Source organism: Micromesistius poutassou (genome assembly GCF_964030765.1).
Source record: "Micromesistius poutassou genome assembly, chromosome: 21".
In the NCBI taxonomy this organism is placed as follows: Eukaryota; Metazoa; Chordata; class Actinopteri; order Gadiformes; family Gadidae; genus Micromesistius; species Micromesistius poutassou.
Window position 1 is genome coordinate 7,558,966 of NC_140291.1, and position 7,815 is coordinate 7,566,780.

The window sequence follows — 7,815 nt, forward strand, 5'->3', positions numbered from 1 at the left end:
AAGTTTGCTATAAATGAAGAGGTGATGCCTACAGTTCTGGAGAAGCCAGTGAAGAGTCTGGGAAGGTGGTATGATGCAAGCCTTAGTGATAAGCAGTGAGGGACTGGGATCAAAAAACGGCCCTGGCATTTGCACATTATAACAGGCCGTGGATGTAATTGTTGACAGGGGGGGGGGGGGTTGGTCGCGGACAGGATTGTTGACGGGGGGGGTGAGTTGGTTGCGTGTTGCGCGCGGACACGATTGTTGACGGCGGGGGTGGGGGCGGGGGAATAGATAATGCGGGGCCGCCGTCGCGACGGAGGGGCCGCACGATCCCGACGAGCATGCCGCTCCGTGATTGACCGGCCCAAACGGCCCACGAGAGGCCAAACGGCCCACGAGAAGCCGCGGCCCTTCTGGCATCTGCCCAAATGCCAGACCGTCCAGTCCGTCACTGGTGATAAGGCACAGGTTGAAGAATTGAGACAGGAAACTAGACAAGGTATTGCAAAGATAGACAAGTCAGGGCTGCCAGGTAAGCTTAAGTTGTGGTGTCTGCAGTTTGGTCTATTGCCTCGGCTAATGTTGCCATTGACAGTGTATGAAGTTCCTCTGTCAAAGGTAGAAAGGATGGAAAAAAATGATCAACTCTTTTGTCAGTAAGTGGCTGGGAGTCCCACGCTGCCTAAGCAGCGTAGCCTTGTATGGGAAGGGCATTGTAGAGTTGCCCATATCTAATCTGACAGAATAATTGAAATGTGCTAAGGTTAGACTGGAAATGACGGTTACTCAGTCCAAGGACCCAGTGGTGAGGAGGGTTGCACCCACAGTTAAAGCAGGGAGGAAATGGAAACCAAAACAAGCGGTCCAGCAAGCTCAATCGGCACTTAGGCATAGGGATATTATGGGCCATGTTCAGCATGGGCGGGGGGGCTTAGGGAGGGACGTAGGTAAACCCTCGTGGGGTAAGGCTTCTGCAGGAGAAAGGAGGAAAATGGTAGTGGAGGAAATACATAGAAAGGAGGAGATTGTAAGATGTACTAAGGCAGTGTCGCAGGCAAAAAAAGGGCAGTGGGTGAATTGGGAGGGAGTGGAGAAGAAGAAGATAAAATGTAGAGATCTATAGAGTATGGAGGCTAGCAGGATCAGATTTATGATAGGTGCTACTTATGATGTGCTCCCATCTCCCCAGAAGTTAAATCAATGGTTTGGTGAGGTTGAGGCATGCACACTATGTTCCCCGTGTGTGCAGCCTCCGCCATATCCCATCAAGGTCAGTCTCTCCCAGGGGGCGGTATACGTGGCGTCATAACCAGGTATGGAAATGTTTGGCAGAGGCTGTTGATGATAAACGGAGAGAAGCTAATTCATCAGCCGCTAGTAAAGAGGGTAGGCAAATTAACTTTGTGCGTCAGGGGGAAAAGGCTAGACCATTTAGAGGCAGGCACAGAGTCGGGCAGCTAAGTAATGGAGGAGCCTGGGAAATGAAGGCGGATCTTAGTCAGCAAGTTGTTGTGCCTCCACACTTTGTTAGTACTCGGCTAAGACCAGATATGCTATTGTGGTCAGACTCAGAGAAGATTGTTTATTTTATTGAACTTACAGTTTCCTTGGGAAGACAGAGTTGAAGTAGCCAATGAGCTTAAGAAAGCAAAGTATGCTGAAATGGCTGGGGAGGCAGCAAGTGAATGGCTGTGGGTAAGGAGAAAACATACTTCCTGGGGTGCAAGCTAAGGTAAGCCAGGTGTGCTAACGTGTGCTAATGTGCTAACGTGTTTGTTTGGTCAGGGTTAGGGGTAGGGCTAGGGGTACGATGCAGGAAAGAGAGTATTTAGATGCATTAAGTGTGGCAATGTGGTGGCAGCATTGAGGGGGGTGAATCCAGGACGCTGGTTTCATTGTTAAGCCCTCAGGAGGTGTCCGTGGGCCTAACTTAACGAAACATCTGTGAAAGAGGGTGCCCACTTGATAACCCCAATGAAATTCTGCTTACTGCTGTATTTACTGCTGTTAGTTAGTTAGTGGTCAGCATGCTTATAAGGTTGGTTTAGGCAGGGGCTTCTGAATATGTGTTTTCCTTGGATTTTGGCACAAGGGATTATAACATCTGATCCTGTGTATTAATGAAACACACACACACACACACACACACAGACGAAAGGTTGTGTACCACAAGCGTGCAAAACCACCTCACCCTGCATCTTCTGCCAGGTACGGCAGACTGAACAGTCTGTTCAGTCTGCCGTACCGTGTCGAATCGCACCTATCAGATCACATGGAATGGCTCCCTGTCCAAACCTTGCACACTTGACACTGGTGTCCCTCAAGGCTCTGTACTGGGGCCCCTTCTGTTCTCCCTCTATACCAGATCTCTAGGCTCTGTAATTACATCACACGGTTTTTCATATCACTGCTATGCCGACGACACCCAGCTATTCCTCTCATTCCCCTCCTCTGACAAAGCCCTGATTGCAACGTGCATATCTGAATGTCTGGCAGACATCAGCACTTGGACGACTGCCCACCACCTGAGGCTTAACCTCAACAAGGACTGAGCTCCTGCTAATACCGGGGAGATTTCCCACACTTGGACTTACTGGTCACTGTCGAGAACATCACTGTATCTCTGTCTCCAACTGCCAGAAACCTTGGTGTGGTACTAGACAACCAGTTATGTTGCTCCGCCAACATCACCGCAGTGGCCCGATCCTGCAGATTTGCACTTTACAACATCTGCAGGATACGGCCCTTCCTCACAAGGGAAGCAGCTCAGCTTCTAGTCCAAGTGCTGGTCATCTCCCGCCTGGGACTACTGCAACTCGCTCCTAGCTTGATTCCCGGTCTCTGCTATTAAACCTTTGCAGCGTATCCAGAACGTGGCAGCACGCCTCGTGTTCAACCTACCTAAATTCTCCCACGTGACTCCCCTATTCCGCCACCTCCACTGGCTCCCTGTAGTAGCCCGCATCAGATTCAAGATGATGGTACTGGCATACAAGGCAGTCGATGGAACTGCCCCTGCCTACCTCCAAGCCTTGGTCAAACCACACACCCCCAGCTCAATCCCTCCGCTCAACTACCTCAGCTGGACGTCTGGTACCGCCATCACTAAGAGCAACCAAAGGTCGATCAGCTAAATCACAACTCTTCTCTATCTTGGGACCACAGTGGTGGAACGAGCTCCCTGCTGATGTCAGGAACGCAGAGTCGCTCACCAGCTTCTGCAAAAGACTCAAAACCCACCTGTTCAGAGTTCACCTAGACTCTACATAGCCATTCAGTCCCTTATTGTCTTTTGCACTATTGTTGTACTTGATGAACGCACTTAATGCAGGTTGTATTCATTCATTGTACTTAATTGTGTAGCATGTAATTAATTGTGTTGTGTATGCATGTTGTGTAGCATGTACTTAGTTGTGTAGCATCTGCAGTAGCTAGCTATCACTGCTGTATACGGGGAATGGGGTTAGCCTGGCGATTGTTAGTACTTGCACTTGGTTCTATGAAAATATAGATAAGAATGGACAACGGGAATGAGTGATACAACAGAGTTGTACAAGAGAGTTTGTATCCCTATCTATCCCTCCCTCCCTTCTACGGAGGGAGGGATAGAAGGGTACAAATGTACAAAGTGGGATTTGAGAAGCGAATGCATAACCATCCACACACAAACACACACACACACATACTTGCAGAGCAATTAACACGTAACACATTCAGTTCCTATCTGAGCGCTGCTATTGCCCTCCGTCTTCTCGCCCACACACACACACACACACACACACACACACACACACACACACACACACACACACACACACACACACACACACACACACACACACACACACACAGTGGGAGCAGGCTTCATTGGACAATGGGGTAATTCTCCAAGAGTGCTTCATGGAGTACTCTGTGACGCCAACTCAATTAGAGACCTAAATACCAAGATAGGGTCCAACGGGGGAGTCCTAGGAGATAAAGACACGACACACAGACACACAAATAGAGAGGAAAAGAGACAGAGACAGAGACAGAGAGAGAGAGAGAGAGAGAAAGAGAGAGAGAGAGAGAGAGATAAACAGAGAGACAGAGAGGAGAATAGAGGAGAGGAGAGAAACGGTGGATAACCCAAACACAGGATTTAACATTTACCATTTGAAACATTTTAATTAAAATGGGGCCAACACAAGTGAGGTGATCAATAGGGGAAATTAATGAAAAAATGAAGACAATGAATGAATAAATGAATAAATGAGGACAATGAATGGATGAATGAATGAAGACAATGGAGGGATGGAATACAAAGGGCCGGTTTGGACAGAACTATGTATGGCAATACACAGAGGGTGAGGAGTGGTGGAAAAGCCTCCAACAGAGGATCACTTAAGCAATCTTACACGAGATGGCGTTCTTGAATATCATTATTGTTACGCAAAGCACATCCGTAGGAACGAGGCGCTTGCGCCGAGTTCCGGAGTCCTGTGCTTCAAGTACCAATAATGACATTCAAGAACGCAATCTTGTGTAAGATTGCGATTCAATAACACAAACCATCTTCATTATCAACAATATTGTAAAATATTTTCATATTGTGGGTTAATTTGCCGTCAAATTCAAGCTTTCTGCCCGAGTTCATCTCCATCAGAAAATAGTTCCTATAGTAACGATAGCCGACTCTTGGTCAGTTGAACGTTGTTATGGAAACTAGGCTCATGAAAGTAGTTTCGGCTAGTTAGCGTAGAGATACTTTCTGTAATCAGCATGTAAACACGCTCGAGAATGGGAATTGACCAATTGGAGCGCTTGCTTAAACTTGCGTGTTATTGAATGGAGTCTGAAGACCCCATTCCTTTGCTATCGTGATGGCATACATACACGTCCACACACGTCCACACGCACACACAGAAACCTGCACACTCACACACACAAGCACACACACACACAAACCTGCACCCTCACAAACACAAACAAACCTGCACCCACACACACACACACACACACACACACACACACACACACACACTGACACAAAACACGCACACCCCCCAGGAATGTATTTCTCTCATCAAATCGGATCAGACTCCACTGTTCTCAAGCCAACGCGCGCTCCGCCGACATCCCCCCCCCCCCCTGTAAGTCGGTTCCCGCTTACGCTCGCTAAACCTCGGCCTAGAACAAACACACTGTCTGTCCGTCGGGACAACTCAAGACCTGGAGCAGCGACGGTCAATGTGGCGAAAGTAAAAAAAAAAAACAATGCCATGTGCCACAGTAAATGGGTTCAAACGACGATGGCCCCATCAAATTAGTTCAAACTGCCGGGGTTAATACCCATTAGCCTCGTGATGTGATCGGAGCTAAGCTGATCTCCTGCTAAAGTTAGCTACGCATCTGAACGCCTCGACCTGGTGTGGCTCCAACACCTGTACGTCCATGACTAGAAATAGCTTGTTCGATGTTTTATTATAATAATGTAGTTCGTTTTATCACAATGACTTTTGCATGACAGCAGAAACTGATGATGACGGTAATTATAATAATAACACAGCTATACTGCAGAGATTTAGTCCTTGAGGTAATAATAATACATTGATTCACATAATGACTATTTTCACATCATTATTATAAACATAATATCTTATATACCATCAATACCAACAGCTTGAAAGTAATTTTGTCTGTTCTGTCGGACAACTTCAGTGGCCTGCGTGTTTGTGAGTGGCGTAACACTTTTTGGTTACATTTCACAGATTCTGACAATATATAATGGCTGCAAATCTTCTCCCGCTGACGGGCAATATGTCTGGGGCTGGATAAGAGACAACAGATATCAGGGACAAAACTTCCTCTTCTGTGTGCTGGTTCTTGTTTTCAATGACTGCGGTTACATGGTCGGACCAGATCGACTTATCATGGATTAAGCCATATAACGATGTTGCCACTCACTATGCTCCAGCATGTAAACGCAGTCAATGTTTTGTAGGGTCCAGATGAAATTTCGAGCTCATCTCTATGAACAGGTCTTTAAGCTAACAAAAAGCTGACCCATGGTCAGATGATTGCCGATAGGTTCCTAGGTTGTTGCTCTTCACACAGACTGTTTAGATGCATGCAATCATAGGCCGCTGTTACAGGAATGGTCAATAACACTCCGAATAGAAAAATTGATAACAAGTGGAAACCACAGCGCTCCTGATGCCTAAAATTCTGCAATCACTTGCAGACATATAAATACAGAGATTACTTGCAAACAAACCCTGCTACCATACAGAATATAGAATAGAAACAGATGGTCATGACACATAGTAACTATTGGTAATTGAACATCAACTCAATAAACACACACACACACACACACACGCACAAACATCATCAGCCCACCAACACGTCCATCCTCGTCCACGCGAGAGGGTCCCTGTTGCACCGTCGTCGTGGAGATTACCCATCACATCCCCAGACTACAGCTGGTTCCCATTGGCCGGGAGTAGCGGACCAATGAGGACGGGGGCTGGTCGGAGGGGAGTTGGCCGGCCTTCAGCGGGGTTTATGAGCTCACTGGGCGCTCGCGGTCTCGAAGGCTCGCTGTAACACTCGGAGCGAGACTCGGCGGATACAGCTGTGGCTCCGCCACGTTCACAGCAACAATTAGCCAGACCCAACTCTTGGTTGTTTTTCTGTTGTTTGTTCTAAGTACACCTGCATCGAAATTCGACCGTGGCTCTGGGTGAACACAGCGAGGGCTGAGGCGTGTCTGGGGTTTGGCGTGTTTTCAAGGACACTCGACACACTTAAATGTACGTTTAGTAATGTAGCAGATGGGGCATGATGGTCCATCATGTGTTCAAGCCCCACTGTTTTCAGGCCACCGGTAGACATCTTTGAGCCAGATGCCTAACCCTTACCTGTACAATTAATACAGGAGCCACAACCCAAAGACTCCAAGCGTATCCGTGTGTGTGTGTGTGCGTGTGCGTGTGTGTGTGCGCTCTCCGTTCCAAGGACACCAACAGTTAAATCTGATACCCGGACCAGAACAACAGGCCGAGGGACAGAACGGAACCGTTGTCTCACACACAGGAATCCATGCTTCAGGACAGATGGAACCAGCACTTAGACGCTGAGCATACCTGGCGCAACACCTGCTCTCTCTCTCTCACTCTCACTCACACACACACACACACACACACACACACACACACACACACACACACACACACACACACACACACACACTGGTGAATATGCAAGCAGACACACACACACACACACACAAGCATTGGTTTTGTGTGTTTCTTGCGTGATTTATTTTCTCAGTATTCGTGTAATGACATTATAAGAACATGGCTCATTAATTGGCTGATGCATCGTCTTCAACCACAAAAAAAAAGGAAAAAGATTTAATAGACATTATGAAACATATATATTTTTTTATAGGTTTGGCAGTCAGTGTGGCAGTGCGGACCATGGCGCCTGTCGTTGTGTTGGCAGTGTGTGTGTGTGTGTGTGTGTGTGTGTGTGTGTGTGTGTGTGTGTGTGTGTGTGTGTGCGTGTGCGTGTGGACTGCCAGACTCCACACCTCGTTTGCGCTGCACTGCCCGGGTATCCCGGTGCGAATCGCTGGGCCTTGATTAGATTCAAATGTCAAGAGGCGCCGGACAACACAGTTATCATCCACATGATGGCCCATTAGCAGGCCTAAGCAGCTCGCCTCCCTCCTTAACTAACCAATCAGCAGCCAGATTCATCATCTGCCTCGACGAGAGCCTGCCCCTCTCTCTCTCTCTCTCTCTCTCTCCTCTCTCTCCTCTCTCTCTCTCTCTCTCTCTCTCT

General features: G+C 47.7%; 1 pseudogene across 1 annotated transcript in view; it reads left to right on the forward strand.

Moving 5' to 3' along the window:
- LOC311366804 overlaps nucleotides 1-7,815 on the forward strand; it is a 63,233-nt pseudogene that overhangs the window by 23,164 nt on the left and 32,254 nt on the right. The window contains exons 5-6 of the transcript in view: nucleotides 3,750-3,836; nucleotides 7,108-7,220. The product of the transcript in view is annotated as an uncharacterized misc_RNA (transcript). The remainder of the gene's footprint in view (nucleotides 1-3,749; nucleotides 3,837-7,107; nucleotides 7,221-7,815) is intronic.